This window comes from Haemaphysalis longicornis, unplaced genomic scaffold (genome assembly GCF_048455015.1).
Source record: "Haemaphysalis longicornis isolate Haplotype H1 unplaced genomic scaffold, Haemaphysalis longicornis Haplotype H1 scaffold_5, whole genome shotgun sequence".
Taxonomy (NCBI): Eukaryota; Metazoa; Arthropoda; class Arachnida; order Ixodida; family Ixodidae; genus Haemaphysalis; species Haemaphysalis longicornis.
The window spans coordinates 12,411,495-12,431,989 of NW_027526385.1; positions in this window are offsets into that span (position 1 = coordinate 12,411,495).

Below are 20,495 nucleotides of genomic sequence, written 5' to 3' on the forward strand. Positions count from 1 at the left end.
AAGCATTTAGTCGCGGACGCAGATTTTATTCTGGGCTTGTCTGCGCGTTGCTCGCAGAGGATATATGTAGGAGATGAATGTTTGTGGGCGCTCACCTTACGACACGACGACTGTGTCGTGTGCTGAACCCCGAGAATAATTATGCATTGTCAATCGTACTTTTGTTGAATATTCCCGACATTAACATAGACTGGCTTGTAAATGGTGGTGATCAATATCTGAGGTATAATATTGGCAAACGAAACTGGCGTGCTGTCAGGTGTCAGTGCTACGCTGATTATGTAAGCGCACAAAACTTATTTACATCGCAGTGTATGGCCGTAGCATGAGCACCTGAGGAACAGGTGGTTACGGGGACGCTGCTAGTAAATTCAGGGCAGTGCAACTACAATAACTACGCCGATTCCGCGACGCTGGCCGGCAACAGACACCTGGCGCTTATACAGACCGAATATACCACACTAAGATTGTGTCAGACACATTTACACTCTCGTAAACACACCCCATTTTCGAACAGAGTGACTGCTCCACATAAACATGGATTTACAACGCCTGCAAACGGTAAATCTCGGTCGTGAACGTGCGGCAAAGGCAGCGGTGACAGTGGGGAGCGCGACGCGGATCCCCGCGGCTGCTTTCGAAACCTGCCGCTAGGGGGATTTCAGTGGCGCCCCTACAGGCCTTGATCGATGCGTATAGCGTTGCGCAGTCTCAATGCCCAGACCGACTGTTTAGGGGGGGCTTCCAGAACAGGGTTTATAAAGCCTACACACACGACCCTCCTGGAACCGTAAGCTCAAGTCCAGGAACTTGAGTACAGGTACGTGAGCCCAGGAACCTCCAGTTCACGTTGAGTCCGTGTACGTCAGTACGTCTCTCACTTAAAAACGATGAACTTTCGTTATTCAGCAGGTGAGAGTTCTCAATGCCGTCTTTTTTAAAACTCCTGTCTTGTTACCTTAATTTCGCTTTAGTGGAATGGCAGGCGTGCTGTGCAGTCCAGAAGTCGGTGTTTGCTTCGGGGCCAGTGCTTATCTCCATTTTTTGGCTCGGCTAGGCAGGGCCCTGGAACCGGCTTTGGCCGGCACTGTACTTGAGGCATACCGATACGCAGACAATTTTGTGGTGTTATCCAGGAACCACGATGTGATGATAATAGCGGTGGACGTGCTCAAGGTGTTCAGAGAACGTTTGTTGGGTTTTTGGTTTACGTTCGAGCTGCCAAGTTCTTATGAGCTCCTGTTCATCGACACGAGGTTACGGTTCTACGAAGGTCATGTGTGCTGGCTTTATAAGCCCCGTTCGGAGAAGCCCCTTGTAAACAAAGCGTCTGGGCATTCAAAGACGTGGCGAAACGCTAATACAATGTCGTCCATCCGGAAAGCGCTATGTACGTCGTGCCGCCACACCGCAGGTGAGAGTTTTGGGACCCAGATGGTCAGATTAAGGAATGCCGGGAACCCAGAGTGCATGATATCTAGGGACTGTGAGAAGCTTCTGAGAAGCCTAACGGTTGATAGTAGGAACGAATGCACGGATCCCGCTTTGGCAATAGAGGATGGGGCTGTTCTCCAGTACGTCCATAAATTATCGCACGCATTAAAGAAGCTGGCTACACAGTTCGCGGCTGGAGTAGTCTTCTTGAAACCGTTTAAACCCAATAGGATATAGCAGAGGTTTGGAAATCGGTAAAAGCAAAATAGAGACGGCTGGCGGGAGGGCGAATAGATGGTATCGCTCAGGAAGAAGCTGATGTAGTGTGTCACTTAGTAGTATATAGTCAACCCATTTTATGCGGGAGGTCATATGTGGGAAAAACATACAGGTGTTTAGAGATCAGGTTCAAAGAGCACTAGTTCACGACTGGGAATCGTCCGTATTCAAACCTTCGAGACTATTATCGCACGTGTGAAGGGTGTTATGCGAAGTTTAAAGATACAACCGGCCCGCACGGTAAAAGAGGTACGCAGACTCGCGAGAATGTGGATGTCTTAAATATGAGGACAGAGGGGATGACCGTGCATGAGCCAGTAGTCGGTGGCGCTCACCGATTGCGAAAAGTGATTTCTTGCCGCTTGGCGTTTGGGTACGTATTGATCATCAGTGGCGAGAGTGTTGAATGTTCATGTTTGTTTCCCAGGGGTGGATTTTAGGTTAACCTGTCGGATTTCTTGCAATGCTCCGTGTATTGTTTCATTTTCAATAAAACTGTAGTTGAGAATCTGCGCCATTTTTGTACGTTACTTCCTGTGTGCTTGTTCTAGCAGAGGGCGATGCACGTAGTAAGACCTGCGAATATTAAGACTTGATTCTGTGCTTCTTGGGACATAATATTCACAATCAAAGCTAGAGGGCGACAAGCATGACAACAGAGCGGGCAGCGGCATTCCGTTTGTTTCTATGATATTGTTTGTCCTGCGCTAGGTGTAATTGTGAATACACCAAAATAATTACTGTGCTTCCCCTATTTCTCCCCCCCTCCTTTCCTCGTACCTTTCCTTGTTTCTCTCCCTGCCTTCCTCCTTCCCTACTTCTTCCCTTCCTTCCTTCCTTCCTGCTGATCCTCACGGTGCTTTGAAATGTCTTTGTGCGATTCTGCGCTGTTATCAGTGATTGTTTTTGGACGTGTCTTTGAAACAAAAAAAGAGGTCAAAGAAGGAGAAATGTAACGTTAGCTGCACTGTTCACGGTAAATCGGACGGTGTACTGCTGCAAAGAAGTAACCGCTCGGCACACTTCTTTATGACTGGGAGTTCTTATACCCTGGCAATGCGGCAGCACTCGCCCAAAACTATTAAAAAAAATGCTGGCATCCGAATTTGTTCGTCTTGAATTGAGGGGTGTTCTAGTTGCTTTTAAATTATGAGATGACGTAACCAAAAAGTAAACCGGTACAGAAGAGGTGTCCTGAAGGAATGCGCCCTTTCATGACCGTATAGCAGTCATGAATAGTTGAACCCATCACGTTCTCATAGTGGCAAATAGGCTAAGGTGCTTGCGTGCTAACTAATTAAAATATTTCGTGCAAATATTCCAGGATCACCAAGCGCGTTGAAGATTAGTGACAGTTTCTACGCACACTCTGTAATCCTGGTAGTTGTATTTTACTCAACTGTTTGCAAATGCACACGCACATTTTTCAGTCGTTTCGATGACATTTGTCGCTGTCCCGTTCTCCGTAGTGGCGCTCTCCACAAGAACACTTGTAAGTATGCACTATGTCTCTTCGCAAATTCACACAGCAATCTTCAGAAAAAGAAGTCAGAAACCGGAACATGACAGTAACATTGGAAAGCACTGTTATGGCGCTTTACAAAGGGGAAGGCTTACTTTTCACTGCGTGGCGGGAACTCTGAAAGGACGCAAAGAAAGTCAGGTGAGCACAGCGAAGCGGCTGAGCACGTGCACTTGGTATATAAAGAACAGAGTGCTACAAAAACCACAGGTGGATTAGCATTGGCGAGGTGGTGGTTGCCCAAAATTGGCAGTAACGACGACAGTAACTGATGATAAGTATAGATTTCACAGTGCTTTCAACAACTTTTGTCTTACTCTGCAATAGCTTTGATCAGCCTCCATTGTCAGTTTTCGTCCTGGCATAGCAGCGTTGATAATTGATTGCGTGTGGCGTTTTTACACCATTATTGTGCTTCGTGTTGTTGCTGATTTTTCACAATGGTGAGCAGTGGCCATTGAGTCGAGAAATATGAGACGTACCGATGAACGTTCAACGTATCCATCTCTCCTGCACAGACACAACCGGCTTCGCACGCAGAGAACGTGCTACACGCAGAAAACTGGGCATTAACAAGGAACTGGGAATGAATTAACACACCAACTTCGCCGGTGCACCATCCCCAGTCCGGCTAGTTGCTTTCCGGTCCTTGCCGTTGCATTACATGTTGGTCAGCGCTATCCCGATCAAGAAAAATCCCGCAAGAATGCCACCCGCAGGAACGACTTCATGTGGGGAAACCCCGAGAACAGGCAGAGATAGGCTTGTATTAAAGCACCCTGCAACAGTTTTTCCAACTTTTCTTTTGAAATCTTAATTGCTCGCTAAACGGAATTAACCAATACAAGTACTTAGATTAGGGGGTTGCAAAGGGTCTGATCCAAAAAGTACTGACACCTTAGGAAACAGCGGAAAAAGCTTGTACAAAGAGAAAGGGCGAAGGGACAAGAGCTTTAGTACAAAAGGTACTGCTGCATTCGCATAACATAACTTTGAAACTTGCTCAAAAAATTTTGGCTTTTCCCGTCTTGGAGTTCTTGGACCACTGGAATTACACAATTACTGTCATGTGGAGTTTATTGGCCGGCTTTCCTTCAGTTGAAGCAATGGACGCGTTCGATAGCCACTTTAAACAAAATCCCACAAAAAGCACAGGAGAACCCCCAATACCTTCCTGCTGCGACGAGCAATTCATGTAATGCAGCTACGTGTTGGCGTTAAGTATAGCTTTCACAGTGCTTTCAGACCAGTAGGAGATAGTGAAAGTGTTTATCGGAAGGGTTGCAGAGTCCCTGTAGTATTAAGCGCTTCCTACGACAAACAAATAAACGAGTGATCCTAAAAAGATGCACAAAAAATCAGGGAAGCTTGCAGTAACGCGCAAGACATGCATGGCGAATATGTAGTAGTTGAACATTGCTGGATGCAGTTATGTGTCAGTGTAATTGTATTTGTATAGTTGCGGTGCTAGTAATCGTCGTCATGCGCATCCAGTAGGTTGTCGTCAGCTTTGCGATGAGTGGTGGATGAAAAGTCATCTCTCCATTGTAGACTTCCACCAGCCCTTCGTCATCGACTAGATGCAGCGGTGGCGGGATCTGCGACTCATCTTGGGAAGGGCTGGCACATTCGTAGCCATGTCTCGCAGTATCCGTAGTGGCTTCTAGAGGATGGGGTGGCCGCGGTGAGCTTACCCATGCAGGGTGTATTTTCATCTTTCGCATTATTTTTGAAGCTTTTTTTTACCTGCAGGGTAGCACTTCACGATAGCGTTGGAGTTTTTTTTGATAAAGCCACTGCAGAAGGCGGGGACTCGGCGGCCGCCGCGAGGCACGCGCTCACGGATACAAGCTATTCTCTTGCATCTCGGGGTTTTGTGAGTTTTTCGCTAGAGCGACTGCGCCTTCCGAGGATGCCCGGTGGTCGCGGTAAGCCGTTCTCTCAAGAAAGTTAGAATTTTCTTAGTATTTGTTTGGCCACAGCGAACTTGTGGCTTGTGAAACATCTCCGCTGTTAAAAAAAACTGCGGGATGTATGCGTTCGCTGACTAACCCTCCCGTCAACACGCCGCGTTGTGTTAAGGTGAGTTCAAGATACGCATGCCACCACATGGCAGTTGTCCGCCACAACAGCTTTTGCAGTGTGAACTAGCGGTAAAGATGCTGCAGAAGAGTAACGAAGACACAAGCTCACGGGCACAGCTGCTCGGGCACACAGTGTCCATCCGCGTTTGTCTTCTTGGATCTTGCGCAGCGTTTTACCAGAGGTTCTCACTGCAAGTCCCCTCAATCAACTGGCCTAGCCTTCTGCCGTAGTAATGAATTCATGGGCGCAGCACGCAAATCGCCTTAATGAAAATGACAGGCCCCTATTTGTAGTTTGTCAGCTGCAGCTGACCTGCCAGCTTAATGCCCAAACGATTCCCCAAACGAAACTTTAATAAATTTACTGATAAAAAGACACGCTGCAGCTAAATACTACACGGGCCGTCAAAGAGTAACAATTATTTCAAAGATTGACATCTAAAACATGCTGAAATATTATTCTCGAGCAGGAAACCATTCCCACTACGTGCAGTATCCCTTAACAACTACGTCGCTGAATACATTTCTACACAGTTCACTAATACACAAACTGTTATAACCACTTACACTGACCGCAACCCTCCTTGCCCCTCTACACAGCTTTCCGGCGAAGGTCAAGAAGACAGTTGAACAAGACGTTTCTACAAGCCGAATCGTTCCAAACTCCTTGAACCGGTGACATTTGTTATACACGTCCCGGTTACAAAGTGCAATAGATTTGATGCAAAATGTAATTAACCAGCAGTCCCGACATCGGTTAGTTAGGAATGCTTATTGGGTAGGATTTTACTACAGCAAGAGAAAAAAACGGCTACCAAGGAAAAAAATTAGGGCAGTTCCACTCGACGTGAAAGCTCGGAAATGCCGAGCAGTCATTTGCCATACGGGCTGTGGCGGTGTTCTCCACACTTTGCTGCCTTTCCTCACACACTTGCCCTTTCTGTACTGTCTTGATAAATTGAACAGAGGTAAGTTCAATACAATTTGACTTTCCTTTCCTTCGAAGTGCTAGAGCCTTCTGCATGGACCACTCGCATTCATTTCTTTTCTTGGTTTTGTTCTGCCTGCAACGGCACGAGCAGAACGCATCGTTTAAGGTTGAGGGCACTTTATGCGCACGACTTGTCGTATCCCATATGGCGACCACGCTATCTTTTTTTGCCTGCTGTCATCTCGCACACACTGGGGCCTGTCTTTGCGATTTTGAACGCATTTTATGTACACGTCGTTTTTTTCGACGGGGACTTTTTCTGCATACTGTCGTAAACAGCAACCCAATGAGCATACTTGTGTGGACGCGGGTATGATCGGTAAATTTACATTTATTTAGTCTGAAATGAACCTGCAGTTTCTTAGAACTAAATAATGGGGACATATATGACAAGTGACAATTGTTCCAGGAGTATCGGGCGGTTCTGCTTACTTTAAGCCTTACTTAAATTGAAATTGAACTTAAGCTTACTTAAGCTTACTTAAAGGAGCCATGAAGAGAAAACACAAGTTTGGTTCATTCGAAAGATTGCCTCGTTAGAACCATAACGACACCACTTATAACGCAAACTTTGCTCAAATAAGCTACATAATTAGGAAAAAAGGAAATGACCATGCGACCCACCAGCTCATTTTCCGCAACAGAACCTGTGATGTCACTTGGGAATGCTCTGCGATTGGCGGAGGCTGGCAAAAGCAAACGCATGTTAGGCAGGGCTTACAGTTTGCATAGCGAGCTAAATGCCCGTGAAACATACTGCACATTCTTTGTATGACAAAGAACGGTGGAGTAAACGGTTGAAGTTCCGAACGAACACGCAAGCGTGTGCGCCAATGCGTACGAAACTATCCGCCGGCCGAGCTCGACATCTCGCCGTCGCGCAGACGAATTTTCGGGTTCGAGGCTCTTAGGGGCCAACGAACCGTCCCAGCACGCACAGCCGCGACCTTGCTTGGTATCGTAATCCCTTCACAGGAGGTTGGCCGTCATATCGCCAACCAGCAAAGGTAAAAATAGAAACGAGGAGAGTAAGGAACAGCAAGCAGCGACGAGATAGTGACAGTCGTCGCAGTTTCGGAATGGTGTTGGCTTGCTGCTCTTGTTAGGAGCTCGTTTCCAGTTTACAAGCACTGAAAACTTCAGTTTTTTCGAGTACTTTGCAATGAAATTTCGTTGCTGCGTTTTGAAATACCCATGTAGTACGGGCAAATCGTCGAGGGAGTGCGACATCCCCGCCGGTGAGGAGATCTCCTTTCATGTGCTGCCCAACGACGAACCTAGGCGAAGCAAGTGGCTACGTTTTGTGAACTTTGCAAACGGAGGAGAAAGAGAGCTAAAGGAAGTGCGAGTGTGCTCGCTTCATTTTCGAGGAAGTGATTACGGCAGGGACCCTTACGTTAGCTCACTCCTGGGACATGCTGGCGCTCGTCGCCGACTTCGTCAAATCGCTCTGACCTTGGGGAACAAATGACGTATACACCGCGCATTGACGCTCGTATCTTTCTGGTCGAAGCAGAGAGCTCGCGCGAACGGCTTTCCATACACGACACCGGCCAACTGGCATAAGTGATACTGCTACTGAAATTGAACTATTATTAACCGTAATCAAAATACGGCACATACGTTACAGTCTATATTCGTCCGTCGCGACGGGGCTGACGAGGCAGCGGTGCCGACGGCTGGGCGTTCGTCTGTTGTGGCTATCGCGGAATGGTCGCTTTCCCGTCCGCCGCGTATCCCACAACTCTTGCCGCTCGTGCACTTAGAAGCATTGAGCGTTTTAGTGGTGTGAGGTTGTTAAATGCAAGCCCGAGCTCCTCGGCGAGAGTTTTGTTCTCCGGATCAGGCGATTCCATGACTAGGGGTGCGGGTGCACTATGTTTTACTAGTATTTTTAAAATGGCCGCCGTCTCGATCGACTCCCGCGTGTGGGTGCTATATGGAGTCGACATACTAAGTATATGTTTCATGGACCGGCTCTATGACGCCATTGTACACGTCACGGAATGTTCAATTTTAGCGGGAGATTTAAAATTTTGACTTAAATTGCCTTATTTCTCAGTGAATAAAACATCATTTGCTTCCGGGAAAGCGCTTGGGGTACTATGAAACACCTAATCTTTCGAATAAAACAAACTTTTGTTTTCTCTTCATGGCTCCTTTAAGCTAACATAGGTCAGTTCAATGCAATTTGACTTTCCTTTCCTTCGAAGTGCTGGAGCCTTCTGCATGGACCACTCGCATGCATTTCTTTTTTTTCGTTTTGTTCTGCCTGCAACGGCACGAGCAGGAGTTGGTGGTGGTGGTGGTGGTGGTGGTGGTGGCAAAACGTTTATTGACCTTAAAGGAAAGGGGTATAAGGGCGTGGTTAGCCTCCCAAGTCCAGGGGGCTTCTTGTCCGGGCTGCCTCCAGTGCGCGCCGCACCAGGGCGACCTGGCGCTCCGGTACGGAGTTAGTCAGCTCGGACTCCCACTGCTCAGGGGAAGAGGAGGGGTGGGGATGTGGGTGTTGGGGGCACGAGAAGACGAGGTGGTAGGTGTTGAGAGGGATGTGACAATGTGGGCAGTCGGGTGGAAAGAGAGAAGGAGAAATGTGGGATAGAATGATGTCGTTAAAGTAGGTTTTGGTCTGTAGTCGGCGGAGAATGTAGGCCTGTTGGGCGGTAAGGGAAGGGTGGGGGGGGGGGGGGGGCGGGTATCGCCGTCGGGAGTTAGTGTGCTGGGAAAGGATGGTCGCATCTTTTTTTGCCTGGTGTCATCTCGCACACGCTGGAGCCCGTGTTTGCAATGTTGAAAGCATTTTCTGTACGCGTCGTTTTTTCTTCGGCGGTGACTTTTTTTTGCGTACTGTCGTAAACACCGACCCAATGAGCATACCTAAGTGGATGTGGGGATATCCGGTAGATTACATATATTTTGCCTGCAATGACCCTGCTGTTTCTTCGCATAAATAATGGGGGCAAGTACGACAAGTGACAAGTGTTCCAGGAGTAACGGGTGGTTTTGCTTACTTAAGCCTCATGTTCAAGGACGAAAGGCTGCATCAAGGAAGAAGCGGAGATATTTTCGAATACCTTTTTAGGAAGGTGATGTTGTGGGACTCAGTATGTGTCAATGGTGGCGCCGCTAGCCTGGGGTGGTGTTATAGCGCGGTCGCCTTATGAGATAGGACAAGTCGTGTGCATTAAGTGCACTCTACTTAAAACGATGCGTTGAGAACGGCGCACAAGAGCTCCAGAACGTGCGAGATGAAAGCAAGCACAATCCAAACAGTCGTCCCGGTCTCGCGGTTCCAGGCAAAACAAAGAACGAAAGATAAAGGGAAGGATTCGAGCTGCTCTCGGATAAGGCGAGCGAGCACTGTGAAAGCGGGAAAAAATAATCGCTGTGTACAAGCAACCTATGTTCAGTTCAGTATGAGAGGAGTGAGACAGAGAGGCTAAGAGCGCCAGGGGTGGTAGCAAAACGAGCCAGGAAGGGCGCCACAGCCCCTGTGGCAAACCACTGCTCAACACTTCCGACAGCTTTTACAGTGAGTGGAACTGCTTTAATATTTTTCAGAAATCTACGTTGCACGTTGGCTTTGCACGATTCCATACGGCAAAGTTTACCAGCATTTTTTGGAGGGAGACCCATGGAATCCCATGTACAATTTTGGCTGTCTGCTATATCATGTCCTCTATGGTTAGGTTTCCAAAATAGTTTACTGCATTCCACGCGGTGAAACAGGTTGAAAAGCAAAACTCAAAACTCTGAGCGACACCCACAAATATTACCCTGGTGATATCATTTGAATATACACGCGTGGCTCTACAAAGAATGAAACCACAGATTCTGCCAGTCGTTACCGGGGATTCACACCAAAAATCGCACTGCCATTCCTCAGCCGTGGAATCAAAATCAGCGTGTGTCTCCCCGTCTCCACGTGTGGGCGGAGCTTAGTCGCCAAGACAATGGCCTCTCGCTACCCTTTTCTTGGGGCCTATGTTCTACCTTAAATTCGCGGGGGCGGGATGCCAAACGCAGCAGCGGCGGCCACGGGCGGGCTATAGCGGCGGACGCCACAGATCTAGCCCGGCCGTGCGTTGCAGAAAGAAAACGGAGAGGAGCGTCGTCTTTCGAAGGGTGAGGAGAAGGGCGGCACGCGCGGGTACTGCGTCATCTCATTGGCTGCCTCCAGCTCACTCTTCTATCCTGTGTCACCTCCAAAAAGCGTCCTCCCCCTCCGCAGCCGCTGAATCAAAAGCACCGCCAGTCTCCCCTGTCTCCACATGTGGGCATAAGTTATTCGCTCATACGACAGGCTCTTGCTCGGCTTCTCTTTGGGCCCAGGTTCGATGACTAGCGGTGCTTGCAGTATTATTTAGCTTCGTTCGGAGCTTCTTGTGGCGCACACTACGAAACCATTCGAGGGTAGAGAGAGAAAGCTTTGCTTTAAAATGTGAATAGTGAGTTGGCAATGGGAGTGGTTTCTTCCGGTAGCAGCTTTCTTTCCTTAGTGGTGGACCCAGTCAAACATTAGGTAGCGTGTTCGCCTGTGTCCGGATGGTTATCGCTACACCTGGATGTGGCCGTATGTTTCTGCGATTACGTAAGTCAGGATGCCATTTTTTATATCCTTGGAGAACCACGCAGATACGACCTCCAGGTTGCGCTTGTTTAGTACGTTCTCCTTAGCTAAACTTACAGCACCGAGATATATATGCATACTTACCCATAGGAATTTCCGTAATTGCCATTTCGGGGGGTTCTGCAAAAAGAGCAGTTCTTAAAAGGTCAGAATATGTGGTGCGGATTTAGAAAACGAGTTCGTCAAATGAAAGCGTTTTGAAACATATCCAGCGTTTAGAAGTTGTTTATAGAGTGACTTTGGGTTTAGAAGGTGTCTGTAGAGTAACGTACTCTCAGCCTAATCAAGACGAATGTCTCTCCTATGTATCTACAACTGATCGTGTCCTGTGCTAGCTAAGTGCATTTATTCCCCCAGAATATTTTGAATTCTTCCCTCTGTCCAGTCGTGTTCTTTAATGTTTAAACCCTCGTTAACCACTCAGGTCTGGTAGCCCGGTGTTCATCCTTTTGTCGTAGCGCAACCGCAGCCAAAACTCATTCGTTTTTGATTTGAAGTATGATGCCTCGACCCAAGTTTGTTCCTCAGTCAAAACGCTCCCTTCAGGTCCATAAGCGTTACTCCTATCTTCCTCTGTCCCAAGCATTTATGAGCTGGGCTTAGTCGTTTTTAAAGGTGTTTAATTATCCATCAAGATGCTGCCCATGTGCCATCAGAAATAATGCCAAATCGCTTTATTAGCCTACAGGCTCCCTTAAAGGGGCCCTATATAGGCTGCCGAATGTTGCGATTTTGCCTGCAATCACTGGGGCAGTATCCAAGAAACGTCATCCCACATAAAGTATTTAAATGCGCTAAGTATTAGACCAGTTATCACTCATTAAAAGGGGCCAGTCATAAGCACTGGGGCTGTCCTCCTCTAGTAGCTCCTCCGAAGCAGTGTAGAAGCCACCACGTCATCGACCCGGCGCAAGACCACCGAGAGAAGCAGGGCAATTTATCACTCTGCTTGATGTACGTGCAGTCATTGGTGGCGCCAAGCACTGAGCGCGCTTTTTTTTAGCGCTCGACGCGCATGCGCTGCCCACCAGCTTCCGGTTGCACGGTGAGCGCTGTCGCTGTGCTTCGCGCGCGTTGTTTTCCATCGTCTTCCCAGACATGGACCCGAATCTCCACGCGCACCTGAGGAAAGGGATAGCCGACATTGGCATCAATTCCTACAAGGACGCGCCACTAAAGACAGAAGGGTGCAGCGACGGCGCAGTGCGCAATTTGCCTGAGCCACCGCCGTCACCACCCCGAGCCGGCGGCGGTGACATGGGTTGGTATGTATTGACATACTTTTTCTTTGGCTTACTTGTGCGACGTAGGCATTCGAGTAATGCAAGATCACTGCACTAGTTTCAGCGGGCACATCGGTTAAGTTTATGGCAGCAAATGAACGTGGTTACCGAGTAACGCATTGATAACTAAGTGTATTCGCTGTTAGGCCATGGCGCTCCGAAAGGGGAAAGTCGCGCTTATTTCCTAATGCCTCGAGCGTTGGTTTCGAACACCGATTGTGGTAAACGTAATCGTGCTACACCAGCAGAGTCGTTAGCTTCCTCAATGTCTTCACATGTAGAAGGCCCTTTTTTCATTTCTTGCCTAGCGTTCTTCGTGCATCGCGTCGCGCGACGAGTCCGCGTATCTCCCGTGGCAGTATCAGTCAGTCGCGGTCGTCGCGTTGGGGATCTTTTTCATCGCCGTAATGCTTCTGCTTTGTGCGGTGACCGCAGGTGCTGGTGTGGACTGTGCGTGGCCAGTGAAATGCCGCTGTAAAACAAGTGCTGCGTGTTGATACCGCAAGTTGTTGCCAAAGGCATTGACACATGCATAACTGACCACCAGCACTTTCCGAGCCTGTGCCTGAACCCCGCCGTCCTCGAGGCGGTGTACCAGGAACTCGTGGACAGCGGAGTCACTATGCATCAGGACCAGCACAAGTGATGCACCCAGGAACAAGCAATGTCGATAGCGAGGGTTTTATATTTTTCTTTCGTTGTGTGTGTTTTCACCGCAGCCGTGAGAATTTAAGTCGGAAATTCCTCACGAGTTTGCACAAAAGCCTCGCACGCGTAAAATTATCTTCACAATATCACCTGAAGTAAACCGTACACGCCTCTCTGTTTCGCAAGGATGGCCACGTACTGCGATCCCCTTATGATTTCACTGACAGAGCTAAATGAATTCGTTAGCAAAGCACGAGTGAAAAGAAAAGAAAAACTGGTCACATTTTAACATGCGCAAAACAAAATAGTTGCCCTGTGTTGTATTCAAACACAAGTTTTCCCATGTGAAAGCAAGTACTGCCCCACAGCACCAGAGATACCTTGTACACGTGCATTTCTGCACCATATTTGTCCCAAGAAAACTGCGGGTGGCAATAAGCCTAGCCAGTCAGAGGCAACAGTCCCGAAAAACATTGCTGAGTGATTTTCACGGCAGCCATGCCTTATTTCCAAACAATATTTGCAGGAAGTACCACCACACGGCCTACCGGCTATTCACCCGCTGGTGCTGTCCTTGGTACCTAAGTGCCTGAGGTAGTACTTACCAACATACTGAGCTGGTACCCATGGGCACCTGCCTATAGAGCATGGCGTGGTGTGACATTGTTTCTTTTCTTGAGCCGTTGGCGGGATCATCACTGACCTGACCACATGGGATTAATGTTTATTGGCATAATTTTTCTTCCACATTTCCTGCAGTTTTTGAATCTAGGCTTTTATGTTACTTGCTGGCTCCTGCCTAAGAGTAAACCACAAAGTGTACGTGTTGCTGGTGCAGCTTTGTAATGTAGAAAAAAAAAGGTCACGATGACCAATGCCAGCCATTTTCTTACAAGACAGATAATGCCAGTGCATTCCAAAAATGCGCACATACATAATATATCTATAACTTGGCAAAGAGTAAGCTGTTTAATGTTGGAAATGAAAGCAAGAAAATCGACAGATTAAGGGTAACGCAATATCGATTGCGCTGTGTTAATTCATTTTGTGAGTCACTGGTATGACAAAGTATGTTTGACCGCATTCTACCATTGATTGACGGAACCTTGAAGCGCTAGGACATAGGGACAAGCGAGTGGGACTTAGCGGGACCTGTGTCCTAGCGCTTCAAGGTTCCGTCATGTCATACCAACAGGACCAACGCAGCACCCTCGTGAACTACCATTGAATAACTGGAAAAACATTTTTAAACCCTTGCTGCAGCTCCGGTTGGATATGACAATCGAAGAAGCTCCGGTCATCAGCTGCCCCCGCCGCAGGAGCGGGACATCCGCAGGTGTGCTGTACAGCAGGGCCTGCCAGGGTGGTATACTCAAGGACAACTAACCGACAACAGAAGTTGTCCCTGCGCCTCATCAGCGCAGCCGGCTGTTACTCCGCGCAGCTAAAGTAGTGCTTACTGCGAGTATTTTGAATGTGACACGTGTTGTTTCCGTGATTTTTTGCCCTTCATCTGCTTTTAAATCTCTGCCGCGACTGCAAAAAGTCTAGATGTGAAAAAAAAGACTCGTTTCAAAACGTGCACGCGCGTTGAGATCCGTGCCCTTCACTCCTGTGGAGTGCTACACATGAGCTGTTGCCGTTCTTGTACCTGAGTGTAGAGCTGATGGTAGTGGCCTGGGAGGGGGGGGGGTGCTAATCAGTAAAGCACCACGTGTTGTAGAGTGTTCGGTTAATTCACCTTGACAGTATTGGCCACCACAATGGTACAGTTCTGGGTGAATCGCATTAGTAAAGTGCAGTGTTGGTATGTTTTGTTTTCCAAGCAGCACCCGCTAGTGGATTGTTCTCCGTCGAGTTTGTGATGAGGTGCCAGGCATTGTTTTTTCCCCGGTAGTGTTCAAAGAGGTCCCAGTATGTGTTGCATATCACTGCTGTGCCTCACATTCCTTCTTGCTATGTTTTGGCGGGTCATTTGAGGCAGCCCTTGAAAGGATAGATGTGGTTCACCCGTTTCATGATACATTCTTTGATGCCCGTACAAAGGAGGCAAGCTCTTGTCACTCCGCTGCGTCCAAGGTAACCTTTTTAAATGTTGCCAATTTTCCACATTGTCCTTGGACTCCTATCTTCAATCAGCTGTGGACATTGTTTTCGTGTAGTCTTGTCCTTCACAGTGACTCCTATTTCTTTGATGTACTTGTGATGCCACCTTTACACAAAGCTCTCAGGAGTTGGAATCGACTCCACATCACTTCAAAATTTGTGCTGTGTTGTGGCCTTGCTTCTCCGTCGTGTATCTGTTGTCAGCCACCGATGACATCTGCCAACGTTAGTGACATGGACTCATTAGGCTCACCAAGATTAAAGGGCGATTGTTAAGAGCTCCTTCAACTCCAACTGCAATCGTGCATAGCTCTTTCACTGAAGCTGTCCGTCTTGACACGATTTTTTGCATCGATGTCTTTAGGCTTCGTATAAGTCGCTCATAAGAACCTCACCACCACGGGGTGCACTTGGCTATCGTTTTCTAGTGTATGTTGTGAACGCTGCAGAGATCTTTTGCTTGTTCCGTGTCCAATAGCTTCGAGCACTTGTAGGTATTGTGTTGTGCCTCATGCAGTTTTGCAACTGCGATATATTGAGTAACTGAGCAATTCCATGGAAACTGTGTCCTATGGAAGTACCGTGGAAACCCGCTGGTACGTTCCCCGGAGTTACTACGACCCACTTCTTATGACAGATCGCCGCAGTCCTGGCAAACTCTGTCCAATCGCTGTTCACCGCAACAAGTCCCTGTAGCAAGACCGCTCTATAATTTTTGCCTCTACAGGGTTTACTTCAGAAGTTTGAACCATCGCTTTCACGTTGCTGGATCTTGTGGGAAACGAAAACAGCTATGTTGAGCACTTCGACCTAATAGCGACGCCACGCGACCGTTCAAAGGGTGCCTCCACCATGGACGCGCGGGGAATGCAGTCTTTTTTTATCTCTGCCTTGCACTATTGTTCGTTTCGCTTGGCCTTTGCAGTTTCACACTCGCCTTTTCTCCTCTCAATTTGCCCGACCACGTTGGCCTTATATCGCGCGCACAAGGCGCGGGGCTGGAGGGTGACAAATAGTGACGGACGGCACAGGTGTCGTGAGTGACCGGGGTTTGGCTGGCAGGCTAGCTCGGATGCATGGAGGGAAACGGGTGCAACATACGTGTTGCTTTCTTTTTAACTTGTGATTTCAGCCGACAGTGCTTTCAGCCGACAGTGTGATTTCAGCCGTCGGCCGACAGTGTCATTAGAAATGGGCACTTGTTGCACTTTATGTGTTCTTCCCCGATCAATGTCTTCACAACATTTTGAATGCAAGGCATGATGAGCTCCTCGCATATTGTATGCGGTTTCAGCTGTTTGGCTATCCTGTAGCTGAGCAGGTACGATACTTTTGTCTTGTTCATGGACGTTGCACAATTCTGGAACGAAACATATTACGCATTCTAATACCCGCCACAGCCCAAAATATCGACTCTCGGTACATAAAAATTAAAAAAAGATGCCTCACCACTTTGAGTGAATTCATTTTTTGGGCTTCCAGGTGTTGCTTCTTTTTTTGTGAAGTAGTCAACCGTCCTATCTTTGAATGATGGGTGCTTCGTGGTGAGGTGGCAAGAGAGCTTTGCTGGATTCATGGAGCTATTTGCCTACACTTCGTAGTAAATCACACATTGGGGGTTTCCTCCAGTTTCCATAAATCCGTAGCACAAAAAACTTTCGCAGCACGCTCTATGTTTGGCCTTGCTGATGTTGAACCATGCAGTCTTGTCTAGAGGGCTAGGCGCAGCACGCAACACGTGTGGGGCCAACAGTGGCGGTGGACAAACAAGCGCAGCCGAGGCTAGGCTAGGCGTAGCGCGCAACAGGTTTGGCACCAACAGCGGTAGGAGGGCTATTTTGACAGCGATATGCAGCACACGTGGTGTGCTATCGTTTTTTCCCCCTCGTCGACTTTACGCGAGCGCGTACGCTAGCGGCACGTATATCCAAAAAGGAGAAATACGCATGGGGATAATCAAGGAGGTTAAATAAATTGGGGGTAATATAATGCCTCTAAGATTCAAGCACTTGCGAGTCATCCCGTCGGGCAACGTCGCAAAGTGATGAGCCGGCCATCGCATTTTGTCGCTTCGCGACGGGGAAGCCTGACATGCCTGACATTGTAAAACATCGTAATCATGGCGGCAGTGTCCGATGAAGTACCGGAAACCAATCGTTTATTTACATCCGGTTATGCAAATGGCGACAAGCCGCCGGCTACAAGCGCCCTAACGTGCGCTTCGGTTATTCGTTCAACAGATTCAGCGTACACATGTGCGAATCAACGGACAGTGTCGGGCTCATCAGTAGGCGTTACGTGGGTGAATTGTAAAAGCAAGTAATTTTAGTAGACAGCTAAATAGATAGCATGACGGTAGGCTGACTTGCAGCGCTTCCAGCTTTTCCGTACCTGTGTCACCATGTAGTAAATAAACACCGTGGAGTTCAAATTAGCCAGAATTTTTCCGCCTTTGAAAAGAAGAAACGCCACATGCAACACTCGCCACATGCGAGTGTTGCATGTGGCGTGAAAGCAAACGTGTGTATTTCTGACTGCAATAATACGTTGAAAAGAGTGCCTGATGTTATTTTCGGCTCCCGCCGGCACGCGAAGTGCTCACGGCACTGTTCCTGTTTAGATCAGCATATGTTTTTAGCATGTGTTTTTGACTAATTGCTACCTGAGCTTGTCGTGCCTATTTTCTTTAGAGTGCAAATGTTGTAAGCACGAAGGAAGTCGTACAAGACAGGGGAAAGCTCCGTTAAGCGCAGTCGTATCGGCGCCGGTCAGGATGCTGGCGGGATTTATTGCGCAGCTCGCGCGTTTCTGTTGTGCAGTGAGACGTGCCCATTGACTCTCGGGCGTGAGTAATGGAGGTTGCTTAGATTCATTGCACCTCGGGTTGGCCATGTGACTTCGAGAGTGCGGAACCAGGGAAAATCTATCAGTGGCTCGCGGAACCCCGAGGAGGTGCCTGCAGGACGCCTAGGTTCCGCGAAACCCACTTTGAGAAAACATGGTTTAGAGAACCCCAGACGGCGACTCAGGCGCAGATCTCGTATACACGAACACCGACGTTTTCAGTGAAATAGTTATGGATAAAAATCTTAACAGTAATGAGCATCGTGGCGTTCTGCTCGTGAGCACAAAAACACTGTAAGCAGCCGAGAAAGAAGGGGCCAAGAGCTACTTGCAGAAGCGCAGGGTGTAATGCGCCAAACCAAAGTGGGGTAGGGGAAACGTGAAGGCTGATACGGAGCAGCGTGAGAATACCACATCTTACAGTCGATGCCAAGCGAATGGATGGTTGCAACAGCACTAAAGGTGTGATAGAGTCTCCGGCCTCGTCAGAAAGCGACACTCTGGTGGTTGCCAGAGGCGTTCGGAAAACTTTGCAGCCCACTGTGCCGACTAAATTGTGCAGACATGACGCGGGCCTGGAGGAGGGTGGCTAGAAATGATAGGGCTGTTTAAAGGCAACACATGCACGACAAATAGTTGCTTCATTCAGATCAATTTTCGTGTTCCTGGGAACACACCTTTAAAAAATGAAGCTCGAAGGACCACAGGCGGAGCCTGGTGAAGGAAGCCTGAGGTAGAAATAGAAGTTGCCCGAGCAATTAAAAAAAGCCGGACTGTCTTAAAAAAGGATATTTCCAAATATTGTGTAGGGAAAGTCATATAAAATGTGAAAGAAAATCACTGCCCCAGAAATTCGGAAAAACCTCCTGCGCCTTCCGGAATGTCACTAAAGGCAGCCTCTGTGGCAGCAACTGCATGCTGGAAATTTCTCTAGGTGAGCATTTCAGTACGTTTGGAACAGAATAATTGTCGGGTCTCTTTGTTTCAATGATTATCTGGTTACTGAGAATGGAAGCAGATAGAAAGGGGACATTTAGCAGGGAAAGAGACGACTGGCCTTACACAAGTCGTCGTACGCGGCCAGTGCACGGCTGGTCGTGTGGATGTTTCTTGGCGACTATGTCATCGTTTCGGTTCATGCGTTGTAAAAAACAATTCCATCACACATTTGCAAAAACGTTAATAGACATTGACGTCTTGGGAAAATGATCACAGTATAATGTGAGAGGTTCCGGCTTACCAGTGAAGCAGCCACCAGCCAATGGAGGAAATTCGAATCGAAGGAGGTTACGAAGCGATAACCAAGGAACTCTGGAGTGAAATATCAGATTCGTACGGGCCTGAGTGCATCAGCGCCACACGCTGGCTAACAACCGTTAGGTCGCGCCCATCCCGATGTGTTGGTGACAACGATTTTATTGACGTCGTTGTAGAATCTACTCGCTCAAGACGACTCCTAGATGAATGAACATTTACCCAGTAGCTGAGGAAATCATATCGTCCTCTTCAACCAAAATTAATAACCAAGAACAAGACATTTGGGAAAAAGCTCGATTACCTCTTCCGGGGTGCCTGGGGTCACGTTGTAGCGACGGTTCATCACAAGCGCCTCGCTATGGAGCGCGGTGTCCGCGTGTACACAAGTGGGAGGGTTCGGAGGGAAGGATTTATGGTCTTTGGATCTTTTTCTCCAGTTTTTCACGCTTCGGGAACGCTTCACCGAAGTCTCTTTTGCGGTCGGATATTTTGCTGTACTGGGCGACGGTTTTGCAGCCGGACGTCGTTGTTGCACTGCCTGACTCGTTGCAGTGCAACAACGTTGATGTGCAGTACTCTCTCTCTCTCTCTGCGTTCTCCTCTCCTTCGGGCGCTGTGAATATAAAGCGGCATGCCGCGCTCCGACTGTCTCAGTCGACGGTCGTCCGCGTTACGCTTGCATTCTCTCGCAGTACTTGACGATTGCTTCATGCAATCGTCGAGCCCCTAACTGTGCACTTTACGGACCACAAGGCACTCATTCCCGTCTGCAATAAAGACGGTACCTGCGCATACGTGTACTGCATGTGCATTACATGGTGAAAATGAAAAATTACGCCCACCTCCCCCTCGCATGAGAATCCTTGCTACAAGCGTAATCAATACGATGAAAAACACCAATGGAACCCCCCATGAGATGCGTTGCATCACACCAGGGTTCCCGCGAGGGGAGGTGGGCGTAATTTTTTCCTCTCCCCAATGCATGGGGAGGGGCACTCAGCTCAAAAATCTTGTATACGACACCGGGTGTTCTGCTCTTTGTCGCACAGTCATTGACATTTCTTTTCTAGCACTGTTCCGAAGCACTCAGCAGAACGCTTCACGAGCACAGAAACTGCCCCTCTCATTCACCTCAGTCATCCTGTGGTCCCCCGACCATCTTCCGGGATGGGAACACTTAGCGGATCGAATGCCTAATGATAGAAAGTGGGTGACGTACTAGGTGTTTGTTTATCATTTTGTTATGCAGACAATTTTGTTGCCCAGTCCTTTTCTTTACTCATCCTCCACCGTGAAAGATAAACCTACCAAAGCAGGATATTTAGGTCATCAGCTTCAAATATTTCTTTACTTTCAACTCCGTCAGACGCCCACACGAAGACCACGATAAAATAGAAAGGAAATGAACACAATGCTA